We start from the raw sequence: 12,493 nt of genomic DNA on the forward strand, positions 1-12,493 counted from the left end.
TATATTCTAAGTCATTGTTAACTGCCACAACTTGCATACCATTACTTTGAACACAACCAATGCAAAGTATGTATAAAATATGTTATAGGAGTATTTTAAATCAGGGCACAAAGCCAGAGAATATTAAAGTATATAAGCTGCCTTCCTGTCTCTAGAGGTTTTAACATGATGAATGCTTGAACTCCCGTTAGCCTTGTTACAAGAGTTACGATGTAGTAACTGTTCATCTGAGCACAACCAGTCCATTGTAAATATAAATAAAATGGATACTACCCTCCAATGAAAAATAAGCATCATTTTTTTTTCTGCTTTATTTTTGTTTCCTTCTTGCAAAAAAACATTTGAGTTAAAGTTTTAATTTCAGCTCTACAAAGAAGTCAAAAGATTTTGGTTCACCTGCTGATTTAGAAGACTACTACTTTTTTTTTTTTAATATAGAGAGTTAAGGGGCTTTTTTCCTTGTAAATATTCTAGAGGACTAAATATCTGCTCAAATTATTTTGAAAGCTAAAATAAATTGAATTTAAAGAAAACATGGTTTGCTACGGGAGCCCAAGGAAAATCCATGCTATTTATTTTTTCCTTTGAACAATATAACAGCTACCATCCAAAATAAGTCTGTGTTGGGGGACAGAAGAATATATACAGTTTTGTCTATCAAAGTCAAAGCACAAAGCACAAACATCATTAAACTTTTCAAAATCTCTGTCAGAGATAGAAATGTTCACTCTGAGGGGAAAACAAAAACAAAAAATGAAAAATCTCACCCGTTTATATTGCTTCTATGGGATTGTCCTGGTTTTGTTAAAAACAAGTTTCTCTTTTAGTGATTTTGCCCGTCAGCTAAAGCCTTCATATTAACTGCATTTTCCTGGAGAACCAGACACATGTTCTGGTAAAACCTAGCAATGGAATGCAAACTTATTGATAAGCATGGATGGACATCTCGCGAGAGGGGCGACGAGAAACCGGTGACCAAGAAACTGACCAACTGTGTATAACATTCCATTCACGTGAATACTTCATATAAAAGTGGGAGATCATGAGGATCTCATCCCTTTTTTCCTTTCCCTTTTCCCTTCTCCTTATGGCTGACATTAGGAGAGGACCTTGCTAGTCATCCCTGCGAACTGAGGCCTAGTGACAGACTGAATCCAGCTCCTGTTGGCTGCAGAGTCCAGTCCAGGACTTTGGGTGCCAGCTCTGCAGTTGCTGAGACTTTCATGATTGGTTTTGTATATTTTGTATTATTTTCTCTATTCTTATTAGTGGCATTAGTAAAACATTGTTAATTTCTCAACTCTCTTCTCTCTGTCCTTCTTTCTCTCCCGATCGCCTGTCCTTAGTGGGAAGGGGGGAGAGGCAGGGGCAAAAGGGGAAGTGGGTGGCGGGGGAAGAGGAGGTTAACAATACATCTGCTATTGTCACCCTGCAATCTAAACCCACGACAGGGATTTTACCTTTTAAGTCTTTTAAGCCTCTGTCTTGTCTTCCTAAACCACATGTATAGAGGTATTTCAAACAACAGAACTCTAGGACTAAATGTTTTGTGGTTTATTCTACATATGGAATCATTTACTTAACAACCAAATTGTTTGTGATAGTAAGAAATTATTGTAGGGTTCCTTTGCACTGTCTTAGGTGTCAATAAGCATACTTTTCCCACAGAAAAATACTTCAACCCATAATCTACCTCCCTGCTGTGGGTCTTACTAAGTTAGCCAGTTTAAGTGTTATTCCTGAACTTGAATTAGCTGCACAACACAAACTAACGGGGCAGTTCTTAGCTATGTTATCTATGTAAGGAGCTGGCTTTCAGAAAATACCAAAGAACATATCTGCCTCTGAACCAGCCACTGCTAATGCTGATGTTTCCTAAGGCTATTCGGGGAGAGCAGCATCATTCCCACTCTGACACATCCACATTCTCTGAGCTCCACTAGAAATCGCCTTTGCTGATTCTGTGGCTCAGTGAGATCTTACCTGGGTCTCAATTGCTGCATTAGTATTTGTGTCACGTGTACGGCCTCAGCGTGTGCTCGGTCTGCTCTGTGGTTCCTCAAGCTCTTCACGTGTGTGTAAATTTAAAAAAAAAGGATCAAATGAGGTACGTTCACTTTCTGTAAGTGTGGCAACACAACTAAGCATGGACCTGATAGGCACATATGGTAAAAGTTTGCACTTGTGTACAAAACCCTGTAGAAAGTTAAATCTAGAACAGATAAAAATCACTAAGGACTTGAATGTGAATTTTAACCCAGCAAACTCTACAGAATTTGCTCCTTTTGAAAATCTTATAAAACAAATACTAGATGAAACAAAAGTGATTTTATAGAATTCATAGAACCTGCTTTACAAGTATGAAGAACATGTACTATTTATCTGCATGTGAAAGTAATTAAAATTCAAAGCATTAACATGAATAGTAAGAATAACAAGAACTGTAATGGGTCCCTGCAGAGCATAGGCTGAGCTGGTTTGTTTGGCTAAACTCTCTTTCATAAATATAACAGCAGTGGAATTGTGCACACAAGAACAATAAAGCAAAGTAACTGCCTGAAAAAAAGAACTAAATAAAGGTGAACAAAGCAAAAAAAGTATGAATAAATGTAAATCCAGTGCACCAAGCATAACTGAGAATTAAAGACGATTGTATCAGTGGGTAGTGAGGAGGCAGCTAAACAAGCATTGCTGTCTCTCAGCCTCTGCTTTTATCTCCTGCTTCCTGCCTGTTTCATGTCACAAAACCAAGACAAAAGCAGTAAAAGGAACTTTTGAAGAAATACCAAATACATACCACAACACCGCACTGAACCGTCAGCACACACAAACCGCTTTTTCCAGATGACAACCAAAGAGATGGTAAAAACAATTTTCCCTGCAGTCCACCTCTCCTAGCGCTGTATATGGCCCCGAGTTGGCTGCTTGTTAGACAACTAGTTTGCATCAAAGCAAGCAGTCCTCCCTCAGAGGAGGGTCTTTTAACAACCTCTTAAGTCTTTCAAATGCCAGTTTTCCAAAAGCGCTCCAAGGACACAAAAGAAGTCAGTCACTCCAATCCCTGCTTTAACTGAAGGATTTGATCAACCATCCAGAACATATTACCTTGAGACACATGACGAGCTACATCTCTCTATCTCCACCGCATGGATTTTCAAACTGTTTGTGAAACAGCTCCCAAAGGGCTGTGTTACAGTGCAGTTTCAAAGCAGATGGAAATGAGTGATAGTTCTCTGTAAAATGTTACATTTTTACCTAAAACATAAACCTCTGAATCATAAACAACTTGGACATGGACAGAGTAGGGTAGGAAATCTGGGGAAATTTGCTGCAAAAGTTGTTCTAGCATAAGCCTTCACTTCTTGTTTAGAGAGGCCTAAAAATACCCTTTGTTAATGAGGTTAGACTCACAGCTGACTTTCAGAGCACCTATTTTTCAGCATTTCATGCTCTAGTACAACGTACAGTGTTTAATCAGGACTTAGACTTTTATGATGATGTGTGGAAAGATTTGATAACTAAAAGTGGGTCTACAAAAAACACAGTTTTATAAAAAAAGAAAATATTATGGACTTAACTGAGGAGCTGCGTCTCCATGGAAATCATGGTCTTGAACCTGATTGTGGAATTTGGTATACTCAACAGCCACTGCTTGTAAACACCACCAGAAGACCAAGAGGTGCTTTTTAGTTTCATCCTATAGTTAAATGGCTGCAACATTCATTTATGACACAGAGCTGTGTCCAGATCCACCCTCCTCTTGAGATGTTTGGAATTTTTTTGTCCAGCCTTCAGTGGTGGTGTGGGCTGCTTTAATCACTTTACCACTGGGCTTTGAATCTTTGCTTCAGCTAACGCTGACACACGTAACATTCAGTAGAGCACAGATAGAAAGTAAAAATGGCAGTGACTTGGTATTTTTTTTAAATGTTGAATATTTTAACTTGTTGGAAGTCAAAATATTCAAATAATTTCAACATGTAGCAAATGCGTGTGTGTAGACATAAAACCGTATAACAATGTCTGCACCAACAAAACCAAATAATATTAATTTCAGTTATCTCCAGTGAATTGCCCTGAGGCAACACTGAAAATTTACTAAATGGAAATAAGGTGTTGAGACACATCAGTTTATCCTTCTCTTTATAAACAGTTTTTTCCAATATTTGCTTTCATCAGCACCAGCCTGTTTACTCACACTTTTGAATTGCAGCAGATTCCTGCACTATAACAGAATAATAAAATAAGTATCTTTCTGATTCAAGAGATTAGCCTCTAGCACACATAACCATTATTCTAGCTATAATGCAATTCACATCTGGTTAAAAGAGACGTAATGTGCAGAGAAGGTCTGTCCATCATGCAGGCCTGATGCATTAAGTCTTTATTTTTCCTGTTCCTATGTATTTGCTGTGCTCTAAGGTTCAACAGTGAACATGAATGGAGGTCTCTCAGCTTTTTTTTATTAGCTTAGAGGTCAGACCTACTGTATGAAACATAGAAAAAAATATTCTCTAAAACCAACCCAAAGTGAAGATTTCTTAGGTATTCTTAGGAACAGTCAGTGTTTACTCAGCACAGAGATATTTTAGAGAAGTATTTGCCTCAGTTGCATTGTTGACAAAATAAAGTAACAGCGGCAATGGCAAGTTGACATTTGTTTTCATAAAGATAATTATTTGAAGCAGCGGTAGTGAGTCTTGCGCGGGGGTAGAGAAAGAGAAAAGCCATTTAGCTCTTTACAGTGGAGATTTGAAGAACTATAGGCACAGTAAGAACTCCTCGAGATAACAGCCAACACAAAAATATGTAGGAATGCCATGAGTTCTGTTTTATGTCCTAATCACTACATATACTCATTTTCTGACCAGGAACAGGCTCAAAGAAAGACTTTTTTTAGATGGTAAAGAGGAGGAATTAACTTAGAAATATGAAAATGCTTAACTATTTGTTTTTCCTCACATTCAAAAATAATGGTTAGAAGAAATCTCAGGTTGAGTGATATGTGTGCTTCCAAGGCAAACAACAAGGCAAAACTTGGGAGAGGACAAATCTGGGTGAAGTTCTGCTCACAGCTTCAGGAAAAGGGTAGAAAGGAAACCGCCCTGAGAACTGAATGAACAGCATTCTCCACTGTGCCTGAGGGATTACGCTTTGCCTAGTTATGTTAGCAGAAATAAAAAGCTATTTTAGAGTGAGCAAGACTATTACTCAGCATTCCATACAACCGAATGAGTTACCTCTAAATTGTAGATAGTCTAGAATAACTAAATGGGACCTCATAAGAACATAAAAGTCTCATTAAAAACAGAACAAAAAGCTATATTGAAAATCAGTTAGATTGATAATCAAAAGAAGTGAATTTCCACCAAAATTATTTATCAATTTCCATGTAATAATGAGATATTATGCAGTGCTTTATTTGGTTTGCTGCTGGGGAAAGTGGAAATAACACAACTCTGCACACCAGTCTGCACAGAAAGTGGCCACATAGGATGACAGAGTTGATCAATAGCAAATCTAAGATAATGCCATGTGTAATTTGTGGGGTTTTTTTGTACAAATTAACATCACAGATGATAAGAATACTTCAGATAAAATATTAATAAAGTATTCAATACAGTTATTCCAGAGTCTTTAATTGAGGCCTAGTCCAGCTGTGCAAGTCACACAAATGAAAACTGGTTGTACGGTCATACACAAAGGATAACAATAAATGGCAAGCTGAAGCTTTTATCACATCACAACCCAGAGACTCATATTAGCCCCATTCTGTTTAACAGCTATGTTTATTAATTGAAAGGAAAAAGCCAAGAAGAGAGCAGCATGTTGTCAGTTTCTTAGTCAATAATATATCTCATGAACATCACTGTACCCAAGAGAAGAGATTCAGGAAGATTTCACTGTTGGCAGAATAGAGATTTTTATCCAGGAAAAATAGCAGCTAATCCATCTGTGAGAAAAACCAAAACACAATGATAAAATACAAGTGAACATTCAGTAGAATGTTGTGGCCACGGGAGATCTTGGGAGAAAGCGCAGAAAGGAAGAGAGGTGCAGGAGCTCCGCAGGGTTGGCTCTCCAGAGACACGCTCACAGCACTCGGCCAGTTCGCTCCATGGGCTGGCGTCACACCAGCTCCCAGGTGTTCACCTGGAGATTTGAGTGATGATATCGAACCTCCAAGGGAAAGCATCCTGTCCTCCTTCCTACGCAACATCTGCACTTGAGGCTATGTGACCTCCTGGCCTTTAGCTGCTATAATGAACTTGTCTGCTGTGTTACTGCACGTCTCCCTGATGGAGCATTGACTCAGGTGTATCCTGTCCCTTAGCAAATATTGTGTGGCTGGAGTTCTGCAGCCAATACAAACCATCGTCTCAAAGGAGTGACAGCTGAGTGCCGGACAGAGAAGGAATTCATTCAGTGTTGCTCAACGACTTCTTTGTACAAAAGTTCTGCTTGATTTGCTGTCTGAGCTGCTGAGCAGCATTGCTGAGCAGAAGAAACACTCGGCACTTGATCCCTTCCCAAAAAAAAGGAAGGTGAGAAAGGAGGAAGGCATTCAGACTGAAAAGGTAACATGAGCATCACTCTGCATCTAGTTCAGCCTGAGGAGACCTGAAGCTGTTGGCAGCAAATGTTTCCGACGATGAAAGTCTAGATGTGCAAATCTGGTTAAGAGAAGAAAAGTGAAAACTGACCATATTATTTTAAACAAACAGGAAAGTAAGTGACATTTTTTGAGCAGTTCAAGCAGGTATGATATTTTTTTAAAGCAATACACTAATTTTTAAAGGAGTAAAATATCATAGATCAAGCAATTGAGCATGCATTTTTAAATAAGTTAATATTTTACCTTTAGAACATTATTATTGAAAGCATGTATAGTGAAATATCATAGAGAAGAGAAAACTAGAAAAGAAATCATTTCCTGTCTTTCAACACCAACGTTTTGGGGTTTGTTTTTGCTTGCCTAGTTTTGTCCTTTATTTTTGCCTGTTTCATTATTAAAAATAACCTCATTCACTGAGCTCTGAAGCCGAGCTGCAAACTGAACCCAAAACCAGCCTTCTTGCAGCCCATGGGCAGTATAGGGTCTATGGCTGGAAACCCCGGCCCACACAGCACCTTGTCCTGTGTCACATCAACACGTGCCACCCCAGAACAAGTATTGAGCTGCTGCCAAGAACAAAATAACCACTTGCAGGCCAAATTATTAATACCACATCCAGCTATCTAGTCATCAGAACCCCTAAACCATTGAAAGGCTTATCTACACCACATTCACAGCAAGGCCTTTGCTAGGCAAAAGAATTCATTTGTCACTGTTATATATGTTATTTTGGTGCCTATACGAAGCCGCACAATATAAGTAAATGGTCAGAGTATGTTGCTGATTTTACTCTTCCACTCCAAACTCGAATCCACATTATCTTTGATAACGTGATCAGTACCCCAGTAAATTCACTCTTGGTTCCCAGGCATATCTTAATAAAGTTCCATTTTAATACTGATTACATAAGTGGAGTAGAAAGAAAACAAATTTATCTAGTGTCAGCTTCTCAACAATACAAAAACATGTGTTATTGTAGAAGTACTAGTGCTTTCAGCAGTGGCTTTGTGACCAATTTGTCCTAGGGTTATGCCACACATTTCTCAATAAAACCTTCACGTTCACACCACAACAGATTGCATTTCTAGAACAATATACAGTGCATTCTATATCATATAATGTATGCATAGCTATATCTATAAATATATCAACAAGAACATTAGAGAAATACACCTCCTAATAGGATATTTTTCTTGAAGCAGTCCTTTCATGTTATTACCTTTTACAAGTGTACTGTAAGTTGATTGCTTTGTCATTTAAGAAACTGCTACATTTTGGAATGCACTGTCAACACTGAAGGCTGAAGGGAGTGATATTGATATCACACTCCAAAACCAGGATAACTTGATTAATGTCCACTATTACCAAGAACCGCAATGAGGAGTCATACTGCAGTGCTATGGATTTACCCGCCTGTGAATGTAAAGAAAGTGAGAAGAATGAGAGGAGGACAGCTGCGTGCTTAAAAGGCCAAATCACAGACTATCAGACAGTGGTATTTATTTCTCAAATTAAAGTGTTGGGGTTTGACTTTTGTGTTGGGTTTTTTTTTGCTTTTATCTAGCCCTGGAACTGATAAAAGGAGCCATAAATTCAATAGTCAACAAACTTTATGGAAACATGACATAAAATCTTAAATTAGCGTGTACTAAATGAGATCTTTATTATGCGATTCAATGCCAAAGATATTTGCATTGATTATAAACCAGCACATATATCTTTCTAGACAAAGCTAAAAATGCTCCAAGAAAATCCTAATTTCTTTCACTTTGAGAATAAGGAGTTATAAAATGTTAATTAGGTACTCTGAGAAATGTGAAGTATTTTAACATTTTGGATACATCGAAGTAATTCAGAAGTGAAGATATCTAACTTATGTCACCTCACTATATTTCACTCTTCAACGTTAAAAGCATCCACTAAAGAACAAACATTAATTCTAGAATCTTCACTGAATGAAGCAATTTTTTTAAAGCAAGACAGCCATAGTAACTGAGAAAAACAGCATCTGCATTAACTACGTATGCTTTAAGAAAAGATACATCTCCTATTCTTCACCACTTAATTCAGTATCCATTTTGAAAGGCTGCCTTTGCTTTTATCCAGGGTTTATTGCGTCTTTTATATTTTCCCTATCACCCTTCTCAATGACAGCATTGGATCACAGAGTTGTAGCAGGATTTCATAGCTTGTATCTCAGGAGGGGTTAATAATAAAACCGCCTGCGTCTCATGTTCTTCATAAGGCAGAATTGCAGAACGCCTCATCTTGCATCTTCTCCCCATCACTTGCACTTGCTGAAGAGGCACCCGGAACCAAACAGTTCACACCATTTCAGTTCCTCAAGTGGACACAAACACACACTGAACAGTGTGATAGAAGAACTCGGGTCTCCTGAGCTTCAGCTAAAACCAGGCCTGATGTTTGAATGGTACCATTTTAAAAGTACACACTGGTAATAAAATTTGGGGCTCGTAGTATATCAGCTTAGGGGCTTATCAGCTTTGCACGTTATTTACAAGATACAAGAGGTATTACACTGGTTTAGTTTGTAGTAGTAGAGTGGTCAGGACCACTAATATACATATAAAAGGAAGGCCACAAAAAGCAACAAAAATACTACAAAGTTTATAAACACAAAGTGTAAAATACTTAAAGGAATGTGTTACTTGGACAAAGAAAAGACAGCCGTGGAAAGCAGTGAGAGACAAATGGGACACGGCAGTCTTCTAGCATCTAAAGATCACCATACAGCTGACAAGGATAAATACTCACCATGTCCACTTGCAACAGAACTAGAAGAAGTCAGTTTATCTTGCATTAAAGAAGACTTAACTTGGCTACTGGGAGAATCTTTCTTCTTGTAAGGATACTGAATCACTGAAATAAGACATGGAGAAAGCTGTGGAATCTATTTCACGGGTGTCTAAGAGAAGTACAGATGAATTTCCATCAAAGTTAAAGAATGATTAAACCTAACATTTATTTTTATAACAACTTCTGTGGGTCAAGGGTTGTTGTATATCAATACCTGTTTAAATTTTAAAATCTTTCACTTTCTTTTAAAACTAAGTTCTTCCCCATTTGAAGAGCTTTGCTTTAACTCTAGTTCTTACCCACTGCCATGTTTGGTTCCCTATTTTATGGCCTTTTAAAATTATTCTCAATGTTATATAACTTTTTCTTTCCCACCTCCCCCCCACCAACTCCCCACAAAACAAACATCTCTTAACCCGTCTGTGTAGTCTCCATAACATCCAGAATCTTGCTAGCAGAAAACACTATATGGCCATAGAGGTCTACCACCTAGCAAGGGAAATCAGACATAAAGTCGTCACATAAGGAAAAAAGGGAAAGCACTTCCAGAGGATCAGAAAAACACAACAGGGGAAGCAATGAGTGAAGACAGACTCACCGTATGCACCATCCAAAACATGCCAAATACTCCATAGCATGAAAAGTTTCTTGTTCCAAACACTTATGATTTAAATATAAGGCAAGAGACAACAGCTGGCTATAACAGGGAAGGTAACATGCAGCATAACAGATGGTGGTGTGAGTCAGACAAGGTCATTCCTTGCTCTTCACTACTTGTTTCATGTGGAGAAGTAGGGAGGGCCGAAGAATTTTAGGCAGCAAGCTTGCTAACAATCTCACTCACAGTTCTTGTAACAAACCAAACAGTGAGATCAAATCCCGAGATTGGAGAAGACCACTACACTTCTGCACATGAGTTTTTATATGCATCTTCAAAACAACTATTTTTCAGTGTCAGAAGGGAAAAGAACTTCATTATTTTCTGCTCAGTGAGTATGAGCACATGAAAATCTCATGCATGTATTTGGACTTCTTTCTTACATTTTGCCATTCAGTTATTCTGAAAACTTGTTTATACAATTCTTTATCTCCTACAGCAATTAAAATCAGAAGGATCAGGAAAGTTGCAGCTCAGGAACAGAAGTGCGTTCCTGTAAGCTTCTCACGGAAAAGTGCAAATATATCGCTGCTGTGAAACAAGAGGATAGTTGTCTAAACTTATTTTCAAAAGCAGGGAGAGAGCTCTTGCCCTCTGCAGTATGCAAAGAGGGCAGTACACAGCCACGTACCACAGATTTTCAAGGATCCAACTGCACATGAAAGGCCAACCTTTGAGCCTCTGCCCAGCCCAGGAACAAGTGACCCGCAACCCACAGCGCACCTGCAAGTACCGTGCAGCCGGATTTCTCCCACAGACACAGAACTGGGGACAATTCCCAATACAGAAACTCCCAGATTGTTCAGCAATTCACAGAGGTAAAGCCACTCACCTCTAATCTCTCCCCTGCTTCTCGAATACCCAATATGTGGATGCTCTTTAGGAAGCAGACGTAAACTGAAACTTCATGCACTTACAGCAAATTTGAGATTTAGTTTCCAACACAAGGTGGAAAACTCAACATGTTGTGCTATACATAGATGAATCTGAGACATTTGGGGACAGAGAAATAATAGACTAATGAGTAGAGAAAAGTGTCAGAGAGCCATTTTTTTAACTCTCTGTGCATACACACACATATGAGACTTCTACTGAGCAAGTAGAAGCTCCCTGCTGGGGATTTCACAAGAAAAATTGTCATTCCTTCCTTGCTAACTGAACCTTCACCACAGCAGGCACTGCAACATTTCCAACTCAAGTTAACTTCTACTTCACTTCTAAGTGAAGGAGAGAAGCATTTTAACAATAACGCAGGACTTGGTTTAACTTTATCGGGTAAGCTCTAAGCAAAGATTGTTTTCTGACAACCTTCTAAACTGAGATAATACAGCCATTGAGTTAATATGGTTTTCCACATGTATAGACAACTGCCCTTTTAAAAGAAACTGGGTACAAGTCAGAAAGGAGAATATAATTAATATAGGAACATAGGTCTGCCAAGTATTTTTGAGACATTGGGTAGAAAATATAAATCTGGCATATATACTTGGCCAGATTATGGGATAAGACTATAAAACAGGCTATGGCAGTCATTCTTGGAGCCAAATTTCCCACAAGGAAAAATGAAGACACGCTTTTCTCTGCTTCACCTATTGCTTCTCTCTTTGGAAAGTTACACACTCAGAACACACGCTTTTCCTTTGTACACGGGTGTTCCACATGTTGCGGCTGCAGTAGTGCCAGTTGAGCTGAAAACAAACTTCAGGCAAAAAAAGGTCACCCTAACTGGATTTTTAATGAGGAAGAAAGCCAGTTGTCAACTTTTATATATTCTCAGTAAGAAATCTAGATCCCTTTTACTCACCAGCACAATAATCCAGGGCCTCCTATAACCAGATACCTCCACACAAGATTTTTTTTTTTTAATTACTGAATGTAGTTGTAATAGTTTAAAAATGGCATTAATATACCTGCAAAAAAATATACTTAGACAAAGCCATAAGAAAGAATCTGGTTGCTAGCCATAAAATTGTGATGCCACTAGGAAAATTAACAATAAATGGTTATTATCTTCAGTGTGAATACTTCACTAGTATTTCCAGAGGGTTACTTAGCTAATTCTAATACTTTATTTGAATAGTAAATTCCATCCCTCCCAATTCAGCAATAAAAATGTGTATTAGGTGTTTTTTTTTCCCCTCCTCTTTATTAATAATTTAAAAAATAATAATAACCAAATATACTACACAAACTGTTGAGATTAGATTGTGGTTTTGGCTGACCATGTATATTCCTGAGAACTCTGTCTGGGTGGGAAAGTCTCTTATCCTACATGAAACCAGAAATGACTTCCTGTACAAAGATTATTTTTTTTTAAAGCTCTTAGTTCTTACATGAAAACGAAAAGGCCGGTGCAACTGGTCTTCAGCACCTCAACAGTCTCCTCATCAAGCATACAACTA

This window comes from Nesoenas mayeri, assembly GCF_963082525.1.
Source record: "Nesoenas mayeri genome assembly, chromosome: 5".
In the NCBI taxonomy this organism is placed as follows: domain Eukaryota; kingdom Metazoa; phylum Chordata; class Aves; order Columbiformes; family Columbidae; genus Nesoenas; species Nesoenas mayeri.